This window comes from Gossypium arboreum, chromosome 3 (assembly GCF_025698485.1).
Source record: "Gossypium arboreum isolate Shixiya-1 chromosome 3, ASM2569848v2, whole genome shotgun sequence".
Lineage (NCBI taxonomy): Eukaryota > Viridiplantae > Streptophyta > Magnoliopsida > Malvales > Malvaceae > Gossypium > Gossypium arboreum.
The window spans coordinates 131992559-132015832 of NC_069072.1; the positions used below are offsets into that span (position 1 = coordinate 131992559).

Here is a 23274-nt window from a genome sequence, read left to right on the forward strand (position 1 = left end):
GAAAGCTTTTATTTAAGTCATTGGGATGTAAAAAAAAATTAAGTTCGACTGGAGAACTCTAAGTGACAATTCGATTATTGGTATAATAGATCAATACCCATTAACAAGTAGAAAAGTATACATTAGATCCAAATTGATCTTATAATTAGTATTGGAGATTGGAGAAGAAAGTTGTTTGCATTTGGTTAACAGATTCATGACATTCAAGTTTATTTCATAAAAAAAATAAACTATAGAAGAAAGGGAAAATAGAGTTTTCAATTGGTATAGTTGAATGCGAATAAAAAAGTTATAGAATAATAATTTTAACAGCCCAATAACTTAAATAAAAACTTTTAAATAGTTCAATAATAATTTTATAATTTTTAATGTTAAATAATTAAAACATAAACCTAATAATAATTTAATGACCTAAAGTATAATTTATTTAAAATATTTTAAAAAGTACTTTAAAGTAAATAATTAAAATATCTGTTAATATTTTAGTCTTTTATAAAAAAAAAAGGCGAAGGCAGTTTGTTTTGGGAAAGATCTTTTAAGAGGAAAAGTTCTGTTTGGTTTCCTTTTGTAAAAAGATTCTTTCTTTAAAAATATAATATTCAAACCTTTTTCCTTTCACTTGAGTGATTATTTATTCTGCTTGAATAAAAAATTAAAAGCTACTTTAGCATGTTATTAAGTGTTTATTATTATTATTATTATTTTATTAAGTTACTATACTCTAAATATAATCGACATAATCTTAAATGAAGTTTTACTTTATTAATCATAGAAAGGAAAATAATTCTTACTATTATTTTGGATTTTTTAAGGTTGTAATAAAATTCATTTAATTTTAGGAAAATATCTTATTCATATAGATAAGACCTTTTAGATATCATAAATGAGAATAGTGGATAAGACATATTGTTTAAGATATTTCAGTTCAATTTTAACCATGAAGTAATATTATTAATTACTTTTTTTTATTCGGCTTAAAGCAAGAGGATTTCCATTTATTTTATTGGTTACAAAAGATAATTTTCCTATTTTTTTAAAGAAAAAGCGACACAAATATAAGAAATTAAACTAATTCCTCTCACAAGATCCTCAAACAGTTTATTAAACTCATCCCTCCCACGTGAATCCTCAAGTAATCTTAATCTTGTTCTCCTGTCTTGAACCATCTTGATAAGGTCATCTACGACTTCATTTTCTTCTCTAGGAATATATTGTAATCTCCATTCCCCTATGGATGTCAAGAGCTGGTAAATTCTCTTGACCAAAGTAGAATTGGAATCTTTGAATTCTCCATTCCCTTGTATATTTTATTTTTTTGAACAATTTTTTTATTTCTTTATTTTAACAAATAGAAAATATAGAAAAAGTACTTAAAAGATACGGAGAAAGGAGGAAAACAGAGGGAGAAGCAGAAAATAATAGGAAATAAAGAAAAAAAAGTTAAAAGAACATAAAAAAAATAATGGGACCAATTATATAATTTAACCTAACATTTTTGTTTGAAATGATGATTTAACGTAATGTATCAGCTTATCGTTGCACCGTTAACGGTAATTAACGATTCGATGACTAAAATGTTACAACATATTAACATAAGTAATTAAAAATAACATTTTAAATATAAATAACTAAAATGTAACATAAAATAAATAAAATTTTCTATAAATAAAAATATATACATTCATTCGGGAAGAAATATAAAAATATAAAATAAGTTTGAACAAAATAGTATAAAATTTTGCAATCATCTCTTCTTTTTGCTTTTCTAAATTTTTTATTAAATTAAATAATAAAAAATATATTTTTGGCTACCGAATTAAAATACATAATCAATTAACAAGTTTGGTAATATGTAACTATTGGTATTGGACCCACCCTCAATAATATCTCCTCTCTTATCTTTCTCCCAATGGCCCTTCTCCTCCTATATTTTCTCAGATATTTAGAAAATAAAATCACTAATTTTAATATAAAAATAAATAAAAATCTCCTTTATAATTGATATATATCGTAAATGTAAATTTTAGCCTGATTTTTCATTAGATATATAGTGCGTTTACTTACGATTAGTGTAAAAACAACGGTGAGATTAAATATTGAAGCAATACTACAGTGTAAGACGAAAAGAAAGCTAAATGCACAGCACTGGAAGTAAACGTCCATCCAAAAGGGCCCTAAAACTATTTAGTTTTAGTACATATATATTTTTGTTATAAGTTGAATCGTGTTTTATAATGAGTCAAATTTTAATGAAATTTGTAACTTAAAAATAAAAATAATATGATTAATTAAATTTAATTATTCGTACATTCATATGGTATTTATATGGTGAATGTATTTGAGAGGTCCCTCTATTATAGGGACATGATCAAATTAGTCCCAGACTAGTAAATGGATCAATTTAGTCATTGTATTATTTCAAAGAATCAAATAATATCAAATTAGAATAGAGTTAACATTTATTATTTAAAAAATATTTACTGTTTAGCAAAATTAATTTTTTTAAGTTTTTATGGTTCGTAAATGAAATCTTTTATTTGAAATTGAAGGACAATTGAAAAAAAATTAAGCCATTTTTATACAATAGATGTTAAGTTTATAATAATTTAGACTCATTTAATTCTTTTTAATAATATAAAATTAAATTAATCTATTTAATAATAAAGGGCTAACTTAATCTAGCCCCTATAATACAGGAACTCCTAGGTAATTTAACTATATACTCTCTATATATAAAGAAATGTTGTGACATTATGTGACACATGTTACATACTTACAACTTTTTTTTAAAGAATACAATAATGGTGAAATTTGAGTTTTATTCTATATTATATTTAAATTTTCGATTTAATTTTATTCTTTAATTTTTATATAATTTAGTATCTCAATTTTTATACTTGATTAGCTAGTTTAAATGTGTTATTCTAATTAAAATATTGATGCATACTTTTAAGAATTGTTAAAATTCTCTATTAAACTTAGGTCTATTATAATGTCACTTTTTGTTATATGGTTATTAGGAGTTTTGTTTTTTAATTTTAAAATATCACGCTAATAAATTTAGTAGAAGAATTTTAACAATGTTAATAATTATACCTAAACTTTTAAATTAAAAATTAAAAAACTAAATTCTTAAAAATAAAAGTATGAAGACTAAAATTTCAAATATATGAAAAATAAAGAAAATTAAATCATGTTTTAAATTTTAATTTTTATTCTATAATTTGGATGAAAAGATAATTAACCTACTGTACATTCCTCGATCTGGACAAATATCTACATAAATTTTACTACATGTGTTTTTTTCCATATCTTTCTCCTGTGAAAAGAAAGCCCTGCAAGATAAGGCAAAAGTGGATAGATAATTTGTACATTAGCATAGTGTTTATTTAATTTTATGTATTATTTGATATATTAATAGTGTATAATTTTATATTTATTATTAAATTAAATAATTTTTAATAAATTTAATTAATTATTAAATTTTAAATTATAAAATTATAAAATTATAAAATATCACTTTTTAAATTATAATTAATATTTATTATGATGGGACATTTGTTTTTTATAATACTTTTATATCACTGGCCTATCTAAGGTCAAGGCCACTTTAATGTACATACTGTATTTCTTATTAGCCATTTTAGTGGTCGGTTCACAAAATTTAATATTGTCAATGATAATTTTATATTTCGGAATCTCATATAGATTAATTTCACTTGGTAATAATAATATTATTCATAGTGTCAAGATTTTATAATATAATGGATTTCAATACCACATCTTTAGATCTTTTAAGTTATCTTCCATTCTCATAGTATTGTAATATTTTTATAATTTCACTCCAATTTTTAATGGCTTTGATTCATTATTAAAAAAAAAAAAAACTAATGAAATTTGGTGTTATGGGCTTACAGAAATCGGGTGAGTTTTTTTTATGCCAGCGAAGATGGTAACCTTTTTTTTTGTCTGGAGGAGTCTTTATGCGGCTAAGCAGCTTGTTGGGAATGGCTTTTGGTGGTGTGTGGGGGATGGAGCTTCCATACAGGTTTTTAATTATCCTTGGTTGAATAATGAGGCTACGTTTTATGTTGAAAAGGTGCCTATTGAGGGGCTTGAAGAGCTGTACGTAAAGATGCTTATGACCGAGGATGGGATGGGCTGGGATCGAAGCTTTGATGAGGGGGTGTTGTCTCCGCACGATGTGGCTCATGTTTTTAGTATTCCGATTGGTCGACACATGCAGCCCGATTAGCTTATTTGGCACTTTAACCCGAATGGATTTTACAGTGTAAATTCGGGGTACAGATTCGCGCTCTCATGGTCACAGAATCTTTTGTCTCTGCACTTTGCGGGGCCATGGGATCAGTTCTGGGCTTCTTCTTTACCGCCAAAGACAAAGGATTTTTGCTGGCGTTGCCTTAGAAACTTCTTACCGAGGTGTCAATATGTCTGTTGCATATGCTTGCCGTGGGTAGGAGGAATCACTAGATCATGTGCTTCTTGGTTGTTCTTTTTCGAAATCGGTTTGACAGCATGTTGGTTATCAACCTGCTCATTTTCCGGTTGTGGACTTTATTGCTAATGCGTTGAGTTCTTAGGATAGCAGCAGGCAGGATTGGGTTCTGTCTATTATGTGGAGTCTGTGGTACCATCGCAATTTATTGTGCTGGAAAGGAACCTTTTCGACCCCTTATCATGTTGTAAACATTGCTACTTCTTTTCTACTGAATTGGTGTGACGCAATGAAGGGGTATGATCTGTTGATAGTGCAAGTAACGCGGAGCAGCTTGGGCGTCAGCATAGATGGGAGAAGCCTTGTATGGGCAAGTATAAATGTAATATTGATGCTGCTTATTCTTGCCAGGAAAATGCTACGGGTTTTGCGGCTACTGTCAGGGACTAGAAGGGTAAGTTTGTGAAAGCTATGTCGGGACATATTGACTCTTCTTTGGCTCCTCGGCTAGCAGAGGCCGTTGCAATCAAAGAAGCTCTCTCGGCTTCATGGATTAAATCTTGGCCATGGAATCGGATTTGATACAGGTGATTAACGCACTTTTTGGTTCAACTTCGAATATATTAGAGTTTGGGATTTCAGGATTGTTTTGTTGCTTGTGTCCCACTTTAGTGTTTTAGTTTTCTCTTGGGTGAACCGAGTTGCCAATAAGTGGCACATAATTTAGCACGATCAACCTTACTATATGCTACTTTTGTTGAGTGGAATATTGTCCTCAAGTGTTTTCGTTCTACTCCTGAGTTTGATGCTCATAGTATTTCTGCCATTAACATAAAGAAAACTAGATTTAAGTGTTCTACTCCTGAGTTTGATGCTCATAGTATTTCTGCCATTAACATAAAGAAAACTAGATTTAAGTGTATGGGGTAAGCCTGTTAACTTAGATTTAGTATGTTGTTCCCTTCTTATTTTGACTTATGCTTTGTTTCCTTAGCTTATAACTTTTAACATAATGATTGAGCTTTCCTTAAAAATATAAAATTTTAAAATATTAAATATTATACAAACTAAAATATAATATTACATAAATAATAATTTATAAGATATTTAGAATAATATTATTTTATAATATTTTAAAATTATTTGATGCAAAATTGGAACAAATCATTAGAGTAAATGGAAAATATCACAATAAATAATTTATCTCTTGATTTTTTTTTATTTGACACAATACTTAAAATTACTTATAGTCCTTCCTCATCTCATAAATAGGAGAATAATGCAGTTAAGCGCACTCGAACTCACGTCCTCCTACATTGACAACAATATTTATACCAATCGAACTAAGATTCAATCAATAAATATATTAAGTTAAACATAATATATGGGTGAGGTATATATATTTTGAATTCATATTACGCGAAAGTATATTATGTTTTCGTACGTTTTCATACCTCACCAAACCGAATATTAGTACATACTACGCCCGAATTCATGTTGGTGCAAGTGTAAGTGGTACATACCTCACCAAGAGTTTTGTTGGTGCAAAGGTAGTGCTAAACTCTTGAATATATTTGATTACTATCTCACTTTTGTCTTAGTTGATGTACATGGCCAAAATTCATTACGGTGCACACCTCACGAAGAGAAATATAGAGCTCGTGTTCATACATACCTCATAAAAAGATAAGCATCATATAACTAATATATTATAAATAATTACTAATGTTTTTCCCAAATTTTACGGGGACAAATATCGCATGACATACTTTCATGGTAAATGTCCTTTACCATTTTTAGATATACCTTGATTAAGGTATGATTTATATTATAGATAATTACCAACTTTTTTTAAAAAATATCATGTTAACGTATTTGAGATAAATTTTGTTTAATTTTTCAAGTTTACTTATAATTATATATTGTAAATAATTACTAACATGAATATAAGTCTAGTTTAGTCTTTTTGGGCATGTTTAAACTTTTGAAGCACATTTTTAGATAATTAGTCTTTTTAAGCACATATTGTCTTTCCAAGCACATTTCACTTCTTCAGGTGCTTAGCCTTCTTAGGCATGCTTTGCTTCTTCAAGCACATAGTCTTCTTAGGCACACTTCATTTTTGCACTTTAGTCTTTTTAGACATTCCTTCACTAGCATCATATCACTATTATATTATAAATAATTAGAGCTTCTTCTTTTTTGAAAGTCTCATAGGGATAAATATCACCCTGGCATTCAAGCATGGATTTTCAAACATTCCTTATCGTTTCAAGCACAACCTTTTTAGGCATCCTTCATCTTTCTACTCACGTAGCATACTTCACATTTTCACGCACACAACTTTTTCAACCATCCTTCGTCTTTCTAGGCACCTAATCTTTTTTAAATAATTAGTATTCTCAAACATCTTTTGCTATTTCAAACGTACAAATTCCTCAAGCATCATTCGCATCTTTTAAGTGTTTATTAAAAATTTATATTTAGGCTTAGTTTAAGAATATTTCTCAAAAGTATTTTTGGAAAAAAATATTTTTGAGGAGAAGTTAAAATTTTCATCTTTTGAAGAAAATGTTTTTGTGCTAATTTTTGGCTTGAGATAAGTACTCTCTCTCAAAAAACAATTTATTTAGGAATGTTTTTGCCTCAAAAGTACTTTTTTTTTTCTAAAAAATGCTTTTGAGAAACATTCTTAAACTAGACCTTAGACTAATCATTCATTCTACGGGACTAAAAAGATTTTGGTTTCCAAAGCACTAAAGGATTTCACAATATAATGTACTTTGTTGACTACATAGCAAAAAGTGTTTAAATTCATTATACTTGAACACTTACACATGATCTATTTATGCAACAACACCGCTAGATGCATGCTTACATTATTACATTGTACTAAGTTCCATAAGACCAAAAAAAAAAAACACACACACAATAGTATTAACAAAGAGGAAATTGTTATTCATATGTAAACACGTAAAAATATTAAAAGTAATTAAATCCTAGAGAGCGAACAGGAGGAGGCAACTTAGCCTCGACAGGCACTAGCCTTCATAGGCTTACTGGACACTAATAATGGTGTGAATTTCATAAGAGTAATCAAATCATAAATAAACTTTATAAGAATTTCCACCATTTTTACAAGAGAAAATATGAAAAAAAAAATCATAAATTAAATAGACCTAGCCCACGACATAGGGACTTCATCGATATCTTTTGTCTCAGGTAATCTCACTTTATAATTTTTACTTTCGTCTAGGTGTATTGTTATATATTTATCGTTAAATTTTATCAAAAAAATTATCTCACCAAATACTATGCTTCACCCAAAGCCATAATCACATTAAACTCAATCACTTCAATAAATTTATTATCATTTATCATTAGCATATCCTAAATCACATTGCATCAAGTTACATAATCAACCTAGTAAAAACTTACATGGAATGACAACCTTCTTATTAAAAAAGAACATGTAACCTAAATATCTCCCTTAAAAACCTCTCCACTTCATGACTAGAGACACAAAACCACCAACTATGTACAACCCCCTCTTCTCTTCAACCTTAAATGCCATTTATGACTCTTGGTTTTTTGAGTGAGTTACTTCCAATATTTCAACACCACATTTTCACTACAGAAAAAAAGACTTTTAGCGGCGCTTTTTTTAGCCTTTAGCGGCGCTTTTAGGCGGCTCTAAAACTTTTAGCGGCGCTTTCTAAAACGCCGCTATAGGTAACGCCACAAAAATTTGTGGCGTTTATTGGAAAAAAACGCCGCTAAAGGTCAAGGCTTTTAGCGGCGTTTGTTGGAAAAGCGCCGCAAAAGGTCAAGGCTTTTAGCGGCGTTTGTGGAAAAAAACGCCGCTAAAGATCAAGGCTTTTAGCAGCGTTTGTTGGAAAAGCGCTGCAAAAGGTCAAGGCTTTTAGCGTCGTTTGTGGGAAAAGCGCCGCTAAAGGTCAAGGCTTTTAGTGGCGCTTTTTCTACAAATGCCGCTAATTTTGGCAGATTTGTAATATTTTTTTTCACCAATATCCAGCCCTTCCTGCATTAAAATCCAACCAAATACAACAAATATAATATAAAATGCAGCCAAAACAGAAATTTAACATAAAAATACAACCAAAGACATTAATTCTAAATGATACTTCAAATTTAACTAAAGATATATGATATAATTAATAAATAAAGTATAATTTAAAATATTTTTACAATAATGTTAAACGTGACAAAACTTAAAAACATTCTTACAATAAGAAAACTAATGTCTAAGACGGCACTTTTGCGATTGTTGAAACATATGCATCATCTGCTTGAAGTCAGTAGTGGAGGTCATCGTACTTTTTGCTCGTTACGCTACCATCGCTCGTGCCTTTGCCTCTCTCGCTGCAGCCGCTGCCTCCCTCTCTGCTGCCTTCATTCTAAGTTGTTGCTGGAGTTCTTCATATTTTCGTTGAACCTCGGCAATTTGCTCAACCGTGTTCACTTGCATCCGAGCTATCTGGTCTCTTAACCTCTGAACTTGACTTGAGCTTGACTTAGGAAGGCATGTATTCTGGGAGCCGGATCCAAAATATTGGGTCGGGTAACACGGATCCTTGAAATCGAACCCGACCGCACCTTTCAGGACCCAAAACTTCAGTGATAATTCATTATCAATGTTCTCAAGATTAACAGAACTATCACTCGAAGCAATCGCTTCATATTCGCCTTCTTCTCCTTTAGTTTCTCCTAAAAATCAATTAAAGAGTTAGAAACGAAATATATAAATAAAAAGAAATGCAACATAACTTAACATTATTTAAAACTACTAATGATGAATTGAATTAAACAATTATAATTAAAGATTATAAATATTTAGAATAAATCAAATATTATTAAGTGAATATACCATAATTTCTCCAACTTGGATGTCATAGGAGATCCATCTTTCTTCCTATCGTAATCTCAAAAAGTCAAGGCGTCCAACTTTTGTCCGGATTTGACTTCCTACAATATAGTAGTAAGAATATTATTTAATAATAGAAAGTTATTAATATTTGAAAGAATTAATAAATTCATAATACATCGGCCTCAGCTACAGAAGCAAAACTTCTCGACCCTACCGTCTGCGTGAATTTTTGTTTTTGCCTGCTGCTTGTTCTAACTCGCTCACGGTCCTACATAATAAAATTATTATTACGTACATAGTAAACACTATATATAAGAGTTTGGAAATACACAATACCTCTCCTTTCTTTGAATTTCAAAATCTAACCGCATCTTCCCATTGATACCTCAGCATTCCTGGCGGAACATTTCTCAGTTTTTCCTCGAGGCTTATGTCTTTCTTAAAATATTGTTTCTTTAAAGTGCTTTTATTGTCTCTCCATCTTTTACCTAATGCCTTCTTGATATAATCATCGGAGACTTCTAAAGCAAATCTCTCCTAAAAAAACATAAGTTTAGAATGTAAATAGAAATGAAACTTAAACCAAAGTATTATAAATTGCATTCACATTTTGTTACCTTAATATTAGCGAGAGCCTGGTTTTTGTTGCTATCAGGCATGTGATGCCATGATTCGTAGTTGATGGGCAACATATTTGCATTTCGTGCTAAAATGCCCAAATCGAGCTTCAGATCCAACAGGCTGACCATGAGTATTTCTACTTACTTTAACACGCTCGACAGGATCTAAGTCGTATAAATCTCTAAGTAGCGTACGTCCTCGAACTCTGCGCGTCCCACCACTTTCAGCTGAAAAATGATATACTATTATTATATTAAAATTGACAAATAAGTCAATAATAAAAGTCAACACATGTAAAATGAACATAATATTACTTTGAAATTCTTCAGGCTCATCAAGTGTCTCCGGCACATTCGAAGATCCAACAACTGTCTGCTGTTCACTATTTCTTTCTTCCGAATTTGGAGTATTCTGGACAATACTTAAATCTCGTACTCTTCTTCTACACATTTTTCCTGTAATACACATAAAATAATTAAAGTTTTAGTAACAAATTACAACAATAGTAGTACATATAAAATAGTTAAATTATATAACATGACAAAGATTAAAATTATAATATTACATATAATTAAAAAATTGTAAAATCTTACTACATCATTATTCGTAAATATCTTCATACACATCATGTCGAACCCATTAATGTTGTGTATTAGTACTAGGGATATTTTCATCTAAGTTTTGTTCTGAAAAAGGTAATGTTTCTGATCTTTCGACGATGTCATCTCTACTTCCATTACCCATTTCAAACAAGTCTCTAGGGTGTTCCGAGTACAACATACCAACCCTCATCAGTTGGATCTTTCGAATAAAAAACTTGTTTCACTTGAGAGGAAAATATATGGCTCGTCCATCAATTGTTGTCCAGTGTGAATCAAGCGAGAGAAATTCAACATTGTAAAACCAAATTGATCTTCTTTAATTCCTCGAGCAGTATTAACATCAGCCCAATCACACCGAAATAAGACAACTTTCCATCTGCCATAGTAATCCAACTCAATAATGTCGGTAAGAAGTCCGTAATACTCCACATTACCCTCAACCGGATTACTGTCCCTAGCACTAGCATAACTTGTAATTGAAGAATTAACAGCAACTCCACAATTTTGAGTTCTCATCATTCTCTCACGATACTTTGTATGAAATCTGTATCCATTGATGAGGAAGGCACTATATCTTTTTATTATTCTGTTCGGACCTTGGGAAAGCCATTTAACTTCGTCATTGACGTCCTTTCCACTCCAAACCTATTGAATCGAAAGTAAATTGAATAATTAACTAAATTTCAGGATTATATGTAACTTATTAACTTTAGTTACATACCGTTTGACTTAACCATTCATGAAAAGATTCTGTGAATAACTTATTAATCTCTCGATGTTGCAATCTTTGAAAGCGTGCACGAGATCTCAAAATTTGTTTGTACTCACTATGTTAAAAACAAGTGTATTTGGTTAGAAGATAAACAAATCAAAACAACAAATATGTGAGGAAATTTTAAAACTTACTTGCGTAACGGTTCAACTAAATCGTGGTGAAAAAGTACATATCGATGTGCTTGTATCCACGATATATCATCTAATTCTGCAATTTCAACTTTGCCGATTGGTTCTCCATAACTTTGGAATAAATAAGTTTCGGCCAAGTTATGATCATTGAGCCCAGCATTTCTATTTGGTCTATTCAATCGTGTTTCAACATCTTCTAAATATCTAGAACGAAATGTCATGCACTCCTCGCCAAGTAGCCTTCACAGAATTGATCCTTCGGATAACGCAGACATTGCGACAATAAGATTTCAATTTGCTTAGGAACCTAAACACGATATACAATATTTATCAAAAGTTGTAACTAAATGTATAGACGCGAATAAATAAATACTTGACAAATAAATTAGCACCTTTCTATTGGATACATCCATCGATAAAAACCGGTCCACCAAGTATTGCTTCGTGAGGAGATGGATTACCAAGTGCACCATAATAGTGAAGAAGGAAGGTGGAAAGATCTTCTCCAAATTGCATAAAGTCAAAGCAGCTCGATCCTGTACTTTCTTAAGTTCTTCAACATCCAAAACTTTGCCACAAATAGCTTTCATTATATTGGATAGTTCAATTATATAGGACGTCACATTTTTTGACATGCAGCACCGTAAAGCAACTGGGAGTAAATCTTGCATTAAGATGTGGTAATCATGTGATTTTAATGAATATAATCTTCGATCTTTAAGACTCACACATCGAGATATATTTGACGTATACGCATCTGGGACCTTTATATCCTTCAACACCATACAAAACACCTCTTTCTCTTTCTTTGACATTGAAAAAATAGAATGCGGCAACCGATATTTCCCATTCGGAAGTACTTGAGGATGAAGATCACGCCAAATTCTCATGTCAACTAAATCAAGTCGACTCTGAAGATTGTCTTTTGATTTTCCATCGACATTCAAAATTGTCCCAATTATGTTCTCACAGACATTCTTCTCAATATGCATGACATCAAGATTGTGGCGTAAAATATTATGCTCCCAATAAGGTAACTCAAAAAAAATACTTCTTTTTTTCCACAAGTCTGCCTCATTAGGATCATCCTCTTCGTCAGATTCATCATCAGATTCATCCCTCGATATTCTCTTTGATTTCGTGTTAGGTGGTTGATTCATCTTCCCATAACTAAAGTTAATATCTTTTAACATAAACAAGATTTCAAATCCAACGGTCTGCTGAGGAGCTCCTCTGTACTCTTCAGTACCATCAAATAGAGTCCTCTGAAATCTAAATTTATGATTTCCATCTAACCACCGACGATGGCCCATGTAAGAGAACTTCTTCCCATTGTACAACCACTTCGAACAAGTTTGCGCAGCACAACAAGGACAAGCATAACGTCCTTTAGTACTCCAACCCGATAAATTAGCATAAGCCGGGAAATCATTAATTGTCTACAATAAAGCTGCACGTAAATAAAAGTTCTCTTTTCTTAATACATCATATGTCTCAACACCCGACCATAATTGTTTTAACTCTTCAATAAGTGGCTGCAAATAGATGTCAATATCATTTCCGGGACCTTTCTCTCCAGGAATAATCATTGATAAAATATACGAAGATTGCTTCATGCAAATCCATGGAGGCAAATTGTAAGGAACAAGCACCACAGGCCAAGTACTATATGAAGTACTCATGATTTTAAATGGATTAAAGCCGTCAGCTGCTAGCCCAAGCCTCACATTTCGAGGATCACTTGCAAAGCTTGAAAATTTCAAGTCAAATGATTTCCAAGCTAAAGAATCCGCAGGATGTCTTAATAATCCATCATCGGTCCGTTGATCATTATGCCACCTCATAGATTCGGCCGTCTTTGACGATATGAAAAGCCTTTGAAGTCTTGGTATTAGGGGAAAGTATCGCAAAACCTTGACTGGCTTCTTTCTTAACTGTGCCCCACCTTCATCCGCATTCACATCTTCGTATTCCCATTCATCCAACGAGACTTGCATAAACATTACAACACCGTTGGTTCTTCCGATCACCCCAAGACAACATGCGTCATTTGGGCAACTATGAATTTTATCGTACCCAAGGCCCAAATCTTTTATTAGTCTCTTCATATCTTGACAAGATTGGGGATTTTGCAAAGGAAACATCTCTCTCGAAGCTGTAGCGACATTGTAAAAGAATTTCCATCCACCCTCCCAAACATTTTAAGTGAAATAAACGAATACAGAAGGACAATTTCGAATATTTTGATCCCTCGTAAAGTGCTTCGTTCATTTCATTAAGTAAATTGTAGAACTTCGCCGCTTCTTCATTTGGCTCCTCATAAGGTGCACTTGTTCCCGTTTCGCCAAAAACATTTCCACCAATATTACAATCATCGGATGCAATAAAGTCAGGTGGAAACGATTGCTCACCATGACTGTGCATATTAAATGCATCCCGCAACATACCTTCCATGTCATCTTGTCTAACATACTGATGGTAATCAGTATCAGGATAAGTCGGATTAATCGTTGAAGAAGTTCCACTAGATGTACACTCTCCATGGAAAATCCATTTTTTTATACCCCCGAATAAAGCCATCAACAATTAAATGTTCGTAGACAACTTCACGAGTATGCCAATTGATGTTGCCACACTTCTTACACGGACAAAGAATCATATTCTCTTGGCTTGCATTTTGAAATGCAAAATTCATAAAAGTTTGTACTCCATTTCGATAGGCGTTGCTTACCCTTGACAATTTCATCCAACTCCTATCCATTTCGTAGTTCTTGAATTCTAAAGTTGACAATAAATTACATGTAAGTCATTTTATTATGTAAGTCTTGATATGATATATTTTTATGTTTTATGTAAGTTATGTAGATTATGTAAGTTATGAAATTTGAACTTTAAACTATATGCTTTTAAGGAAATTATTAGATTACACTATATGTATTAGTTAAGTTATGTAAGTTGTTATGTACGTTATGTGAGTTATGTAAATTATGTAAGTTATGTGAGTTATGTAAGTTGTTATGTAAATTATGTAAGCTATATGAGTTATGTAAGTTATGTAATTTATTTAAGTAATGATCAATATTAATACTATTTTGATAAAAATTAGTTATAACTTTTAAAGACATTTAAAATTATTAAATATTAAAATCAAACATTATTAATATAAAAAAATAGTAATTTGAATATAGTAATTTTTTAAGATTCATCATACGTGGCGTTGTTACACCTAGGGAGGATCCATTATATCTTACAGCTCGATATAAGGCAACCCGTCAGGTTTCCAGCCTATATACTTTGAATCTTTAAAATATTTAAAAAAATGTTGGAAAGAAGGTCAGCTATTGTTGTAATTTTAATGGACAAGCAAGCTACATGGTAATAAATATTCAATAGTAAATGAGCTCGATAAAACTTTTTTCAAGTCTTTTTGAATTTTTTAAGATTCATCATACGTGGCGTTGTTACACCTAGGGAGGATCCATTATATCTTACAACTCGATATAAGGCAATCCGTCAGGTTTCCAACCTATATACTTTGAATCTTTAAAATATTTAAAAAAAGGTTGGAGAGAAGGTCAACTATTGTTGTAATTTTAATGGACAAGCAAGCTACATGGTAATAAAATTAATTCATACTTATTCATACTTAAGAACATACGCATTGGAACCAGTAGCAATGAGAAGAAGATACACATTGGAACTAGTAGCAAAGAGATCCAAAGGATAAGCAGAATAAGCAAATTAAAAAAATTAAAGACAACATAACAAGTCTCTAAGGATAAACAGCATAAGCAAATTAAAAAAAATAATCAAAGGACAGACTTGAAATAAGTTAAAAACATGATCCATTAATGGTCCATTAAAAAACAAGTTAAAAACAAATTTAACAAATTAAATATACATACCTATTTGAAATTGTAATTACCTTGTAATTAGCTCATGGAATACATACCAAATATAATCTCCTAGAAATAAAGATTTAGCAAATTAAATATACACACCTCTTAAAAATTATAAATTGGATGGAAGAGTCAATTCTAGCAAATTAAATTACACCTGCAAACAATAAACAGCCATAAAATAAAAAAATAATCTGACTCAAATATGCCTTTCAATAACATTATAGCATCAACCTAAATTATTAAATTGGTTGAGCTACGGTAACACCCTCAGCTTCTTAACAACACTTTTGCCAGTTCACTCTAGTTCAAAATTTATTAAAAAAAGGTAAATATTTGAAGGATCCTCACTACAGTAATGGCATCCTCCAGTCTAATTATCATCGAGATTCAAATTTAAGAAGAGCTACTAAATCACTAACATAGATACTTGGAATTGCGATGTGTCCGGTAGAATATATTAAAAAATTAAAAAGAAAAAAAAACTCATCGCAATCTAAGCTTTATTGTCGAAAACTAGGTTCAAATGTGTTTCTCGATTAGTTCTTGAATTTTTTGTCACTAGAACTTTTAGGTAAAGAACAAAAAAAGATAAATATGTTTATAAAGGAAATAATATTTAATCTTTTTTTTTGGATATTTTAGTTAAAAATTATATCGTGCCACAAAATGATTGGTTAAGGGAATTTCTTTAACAACAGAATAAAATGGGTAAGTGGTATAGTTTAAGTACCACTTATGACAACAAAAAAGTTTAAATATCAATTTGGGAAAATAAGTATAGTTTAGTTATCATTTTGTGATTTAAGTATATATATTTTTATATAAAAATATAAAATGAAAAAAAAACACTTAAAACAAGTGAATTAATCATTATTCAATTGAGTTAAATCCATTTAACTCATCACAGAAGTCTAGGGTAATATGCTGGCAAATGGATAACCCCAATGTCATGATGTACGAATGGATAGCCCCACCTTCTTTCTTTTCCAGCCGACAAGCAATTGATCCGACACAGATGTCACTGTAATATGCTGAGGTAGCATGCAAAAGAGTGATTGTTAGAACAAAATACTAATTTTGGATAACACGGGCTATTCTCCAACTTGCTCTCATCAGGTCTCAACTCATGTAATAGCTATGTATAACAATCACATCATCTGTTACGTGAATATGCATGCGTCACCACAAACAATTTATTCTGAGCCATCAAATTGAATAAAAAATAATTAATTACAACTTTCTAACCATCAATGTGTAACATAGTAATTGATATCATATGATGAAGCCACTATGACAGAGACATTACAAACATGCTCTGCACATTCATAAGATTATAGAGTTGCTCCAAACTTCAATTGAGTGTATTTCTTAGAGCATGACTTGAGGATTAAGGAGAAAATAAAACAAATATGTAGTTACTAAGACAGAAGGAAACGATAAGATAACTTCTCTCCAAAAAGTAACAGGTTTTGAAATTTCTACAGTTTCTGTGAAAAGATATAGACCATCAAGCTCAATAGGTGCCCTCCAATGCAAGGCAGCAAATTTCGAATCGAAGTCTTTAGCGGGGTTTTATGACTCTAAAGTTCGCGAGAAAACTTGAGGATAGCTACTACCCACTATTTAACAAAGTAAAAGCAATGCAGGATAAGGAAGGATGTATTAACGTTACACAATATGTAGAAGATCATGGAAGAAAAGGTGATGGACCAGCTAAGATTGGTAACATAAATATTTGAGTGTAAGGCAGCACAAGCACAACAAAGAGAAGCAAAGAGTGTTTTTGAGGCATGTTTTCATGAGGATGATGGTGACACGCATTTTAGAGTTTAATAAGCCCGAATATTGACCATTGAAACCAAAACACAATAAATAGAGCAAGCAATTCAATATAGGTCAGGTTATCTAACCTAAACTATCTAATCCAACAAGGAATTGCTTCTACCAATGATCACATGAGAAGAAACTAAACGATAACCGAAAACATGTTTACGGTATTGAAACATCAAGGATAAAGTTTCTAGTCTTAGAGAATCTATACATATTAAAGTTTTTCCAATCATGTATAATCAAATGCCAATATAAATCAAACTAGCCCATAAAGGCCATCAATCTTCCGACTCAAAGAACCAAAAAGCCAAAATCAAACGCAAAATCAAAACCAACAAAATAAATTCCCATAATAGGAAACTAACTACATACGCAGAGGAAAGAGAACAACAATAAAATTCCCAATAGATGGCATATACTAAAGAACACAAAAGAAAAAAAATATAAATGTCGAGATGCTAAAGTCTAGGGTTCAAAAGAACAAGTAAATGAGAGTACCTTGATTTGATGGACTCGCCAAAGGTAGCCTTCAATCGGGTTTGATTTCAAAATGAAATCCTTAATCTTTCTCGCTGCTGCAAAAATAAAATGAAGTGAAATCGAAGTCGAAATGAAATAAAAAATAAATGGCTTGCTTGCTGCAATGAAATCAAAATGAAAGAAGGAGCTTTGGGTTTGATTAGAAAATTATAATACCTGTCGATCGAAAAGAGAGAGGGAGACAACAAATGGGTTTGATTTGGGGAAATTTTGGGGTTTGAGGGGAACTATGATTTGGGGGAAAATGAGGGTTCCGGGTTTGCAATGGGGTGAAATGGCTTAGTCTGAGAAAGGCTGAGAAAGAAAAGGGAATTGGGAAAGAAAAGGGAATCGGGGGAGAGAAATAGAAGGTAGAGGCTGAGAATGGCTGAGAAAGAAAGTGGAATCGGAAAGAAGGAATTGGGGAGGGAGAGAGAAATAAAAGCAGCGTCGTTTCAATCAAAACTAAAATTTAGCACGTATTTTATCAAAACAGTACCGTTTTATTTAAAATAAATTACTTTTGTATGCTTTTATCATAAACGCTGCTATTGATTGCCTTTTATGCGTTTTTATATAAACGCCGCTATTGTTATCTTTTATGCGTTTTATCATAAACGCCGCTAATGTTTGACTTTTTATAATTTTTATATTGAATTTTTATATCTTTTATATTAATTTTAAATAATTTTTAAAAATTTAAGTAATATTTAAAATAATTAGATTAAATTTTAATTTTTTATATATTTTTATATATCAAATTGTTTAGATTAAATATTTTAAATATAAAAGCATTAATTGATTACATAAAATTTCATCATTTAACAAATCTCAAGTTAAATCCTAAATATATATAAAGTTTATCTATTATCTCTTAAATAAATTAAACTATAATCATAATTTTAATATCTTAAATTTAAAATTATCTCTTTTACTGAATATATAAGAAATTATTTAATATATAAATTAAAAAATACTAATTAACTAATCTAAACCTAAACCCCTAACTTTTATCCCCTAAACCCTAAATCATACAACATAACCCTTAAACCCATAACCCATAACCCCTAACCCCTAACACCTAACACCTAAACCTTAAACCCCAACCCTTAAACCATAAACTGTAAATCATAATCCATAAACCCATAATCCATAATCCATAAACCTTAATAAAAATTGAAACACAATTAACTTTATGATTAAAATAACAATTAATTTTATATAGACTTTTAAATTAATTTTATATAAACTTTTAATAAATATACGAGTTAAATAATATCTTCTCACATAGGAGTGTTAAATCTTAAAAAGAAAAAGTAATTCTCTTAACATACTTTAACAAATTGAATACTAAACCACTTAATCTGTAAAAGCTAAAATATGAGATAAGTATTTGTACTTTTGTAAAATTAAAATTTAGTCATTATATTTCTATTCTTAAGAATTTAATTCCTCTATGTTTCAAATTTCTGAATTTAAGTTTAATTATTAAAATTACTCTTTTTATTATTATTAAATTAGTTAGGGATTTGGATATGTCGAATTTGGGAATGGGTAATAATACTTTAGGGATTTAGGATGAGGAAGAAGGGGGAAATAGAACTAGGGAAAAATGGAGAAAATGTTAAGTGTATCAGGTGTGGGTAAAAAATAAGACAACTAAACGACGAAGTTTTGAACAAAATAATTTAACATTAGCGGCGTTTATAACCTAGCGCCGTTAAAAATGCACCTATTGCGTCGTTTAGGGTTTTAGGGGTTATAGTTTAGTGTTTAGGGTTTGTTAGGATTTAAGGGTTTACTATTTTAAGGGTTATATATAAAGTAGTGCTTATGATTTTTTTGGGGTTTAAGATTTTAAGAGTTATATGACTTTTAGCGGCGTTTTACCAAAAGCGCCGCTATTGCTCTGTGTTTTACAATTTTTGCGGAGTTTTTTGATAAAACGCCGCTAAAAACGCCGCTAAAGCCCTATTTTCCTGTAGTGTTTCGTATCAACAAAATTATACAATAAACATTAAATTAAAATAATTTTAAATATAAAAATACAACAGACCATTGACACATCTAATAAAAATGCATAATAATATTTTTAATCCAATTGTATCTACCTAAAAATCTCTACCCACCGAGATTTAATTTCCTTTCTAGAATTTAGTTATGGTTGCGCTTACGTGAACTGGACCGCCACACTTCAGGTTGTTTGTTGTTCAGACAAGGGCAAGTTTTTCAGACAGAAAGCGACAGAAAGGAAAAGTAAACAAACAAGCAAATAAATAAGTAGTTATTTTAAAATAATAATAATAATTGATTGCTCAGGTCATTTGTGGCATAATTTAAGTCACGTGTTGATCTTTCTCCGATTGGAAATTTTAGGTATTATAACAACTTGTATCTATGTTGTATTTTAGTAATTGTGTTAAATCAGTATCTACAACGATAACATAAATTACTAATAATTAAAAAAATTGAATTCTTCAAATCAATTCCAAATGCTTAAAGATTCAAAGTAAGAATGTTTTTATAAATTAAAAAACTAAGTATTAAATTTTATAATTATTGATTTTATATTATAAAATTGTTTGATATATTAACACTGAATGTAATTATTTTGTTTGATAAAATTTATTATTTCACAATTTTAATCTTATTGATATTGTATTATTTATTTTATTTTAACAGTTTTGGATAAAATTAAAGATAAAATTCAAATATTTTAATATTTTAAGAAAATGAAGAAATAATTTATTTTAAAAATAAAATCAACTTAATATTTTTCACATTAAGTGATCTACTTACTTAACATATTCAACATTTTTAAAAAAAATTATATAAGTAAAAAGTTAATATAATTATCAAACACAATTAAAAAATTAAAGGTTAAAAATTTTTAATGATTTATCAAACACGACCTAAGTTAATATGTTGTTATAAATGAAGATTTACTAAAATAAGTATTTTGATAACGATTTATGATAAAAAATTGATTTACAATTTGATGTTTGTAAATCTTCTTTACATTTGTAATTTAATCTAATTATTTTATGAAAATTTATAATAAATATCATAAACCTATAATTATTTAAAAGCAACATAAAAGAACTCTTTCGTTCTTTGGTTCCATGGCAAATGGTTTGTTAGGGCTCAAAATAATAAAACAAGGGAAAATTGAATATCGATATAAATTAAAATGTTTGGTTGGATTTTAAATTTAAATTTCATCAAATTTTATTTTAATTTAAATTATAATTAAATATATTTATTCTATTTTAACATCATATTTGATATATCACATTTGTCTCATTTAAAGTAATATATTAAAGCAATAAATAAGAAAGAGATTTATTTACGAGACAAACACTCATAGCATTGGGTATAGTGAAAAGTGGTCACTTTCTTGAAAATTTTATCAATTGAAAAGTGATTTCAATGTTTGATGTATCGGATTTTATTCACTTTCTTTGAAATCTAACTTTTCATTGAGAGTTAGGGTCTGTTTTTCTGTACTTAAAAAAAGTATTTTTGACTCTAAAAGTACTTTTGGAAGAAAAGCTGTGCAAAACAAACTGTTTTTGGCTGGAATTTTTGGCTTTTCCTCTCCCAAAAACACTTTTAGTGCTTAATTACTTTTTCACCCTCCAATAATATAGTACTTTTCCTTTTTTGTGCTTAATTACAAATGTGTTAAAATCATTAATTAAAATTAAAAATATTTTTAAAATACTAAATACAAATATTTAATGGTTATATTTAAATATTTAAAATGTAGTTTATATATTCTAATTAAATTTTATAAGTAATTAATATTTATTAATTAAAATATTTAAAATTTATATTTCATATATTAAATAGACATTTTATTTCTTAAAAGTACTTTTTGACAGCAATGTTAAACACTCAAATTTTAAACCAAACTTTTCAAAAACACTTCTCAAAAGTACTTTTTCACAGCACTTTTCAAAAATATTACCAAACTAGCCTTACTTTACTATGATGTCGATATAGTTCCCATTATAAAATGTGGGAAAGTTACTTCCCTGGGGATTAGAAAGTCAAAAAATATTAAGACAAAATTAATCCTATTTTATATTACTTGAGGGTATTACTTATTAATAATCTTAAAAAAATTATTGCATTCTTCCTTTATCATACTATTTGATTTTTCTATTACTTCAATGGATATTTCACAAGTATTATATATACATAAGTTTTTTTTAATTTATTCAAAACAAAGTTTTATATATATACATGATTTCACATGCACATTATTTTATATTTAGAAAATATATGTAGGAAAATTTTAAAATAATTTTGTTTTCAATTAACATTATAAATTAAAAATTAAAATTAAAATTAAAATTATCAATTAAAATTTATTATAAAATTAAAAACATGAATAAATAGAAAAATATTTAATGAACCAAACGTGATAATGCAATATTTATAAGATTTTAATCAATATCTCCCAATGTATATCAAATATTGTAAAATAATTTTCTCGATAATTACATTCACAATAGTTACATCCCAAAGAATCACATTCTATTAAAATCATAACACGAAAAACACCAAACATTACTTATATATCTCTTTCCTTAAGTGGAGTGCTAAACAAAGATTATGGTAGTTTAGTTTATTCAACCCAGTACAATATTTTTTAATAAAAATTTATTTGGAGGTATTTATAAAATATGCAAATATTAATAGAAAGGAATTTTATACAGTAAATACGAAATAGAACATGTCATCGACAAATGTAATAAAAAAATTGCTGATAATATTTTAATCCAATCTACCGACCCTGATTTAATTTTTTTAAGAACCGAGTTACGCGCTTACGTAAATTCTAGGTAAAATTCTGCAATTGGACCCTATACTTTATGTAATTTATATTTTTAGTATTTATACTTTAATTTGATTAATTTAAGTCCTTTTATTTTTCGAATTTTGAAATTTTAGCCTTAACCAAACGGTGGAAGTTAAATTTGTTTGGTTAAAATATGTTATTAGTCTTGTATTATACGTAAAGTTATAGATTCAATCCATGTTCTCTGACTAGATCATTTTTAGTGGCTATAGTTTTTGGATTTTGAAATTTCAGTCTTAATACAAGCAACAGTTAGTAAATCTGTTAACTAGTTTTTTTGTGAGCAATATATGGAAATAGTAAACTGACATGACATTATACATGTGATAATATGTTTTGCGTATCAAATTTTGAAAATAACAGAATTTAATAACTACCATTTGGTCGGGGCTAAATTTTAAAAATTCTAAAATTACAAGTATTGAAAATGACCAAATTAAAATACAAGTACTAAACCCAAAATTTACATAAAGTACAGAGTCTAATAGGAGTATTTGACCTAAACTCTACTACCATACTTTGAAGTTGTTTGTTGTTGGCACGAAGTTAACAAATTCTTTTCATCAAATTTAAGATTTAGTCCTTATACTCTAATTTAATTCATTTTGGCCCTATATTTTTTTAATTAATTAATTTTAATTTATGTACCTTTCGTTTGAAATTTTAGTCCTAACCAAATGATA

General features: G+C 29.5%; 1 long non-coding RNA gene across 1 annotated transcript; it reads right to left on the reverse strand.

The window, feature by feature from the left end:
- Positions 1–9835: 9835 nt before the first annotated feature.
- LOC128290417 (uncharacterized) lies at positions 9836–10416 on the reverse strand. Its single transcript, XR_008280254.1, has 3 exons — positions 10280–10416; positions 9962–10185; positions 9836–9881 (listed from the first exon to the last, which is right to left on the reverse strand). It is a non-coding gene; the product is annotated as an uncharacterized LOC128290417 (long non-coding RNA).
- Positions 10417–23274: the final 12858 nt, after the last annotated feature.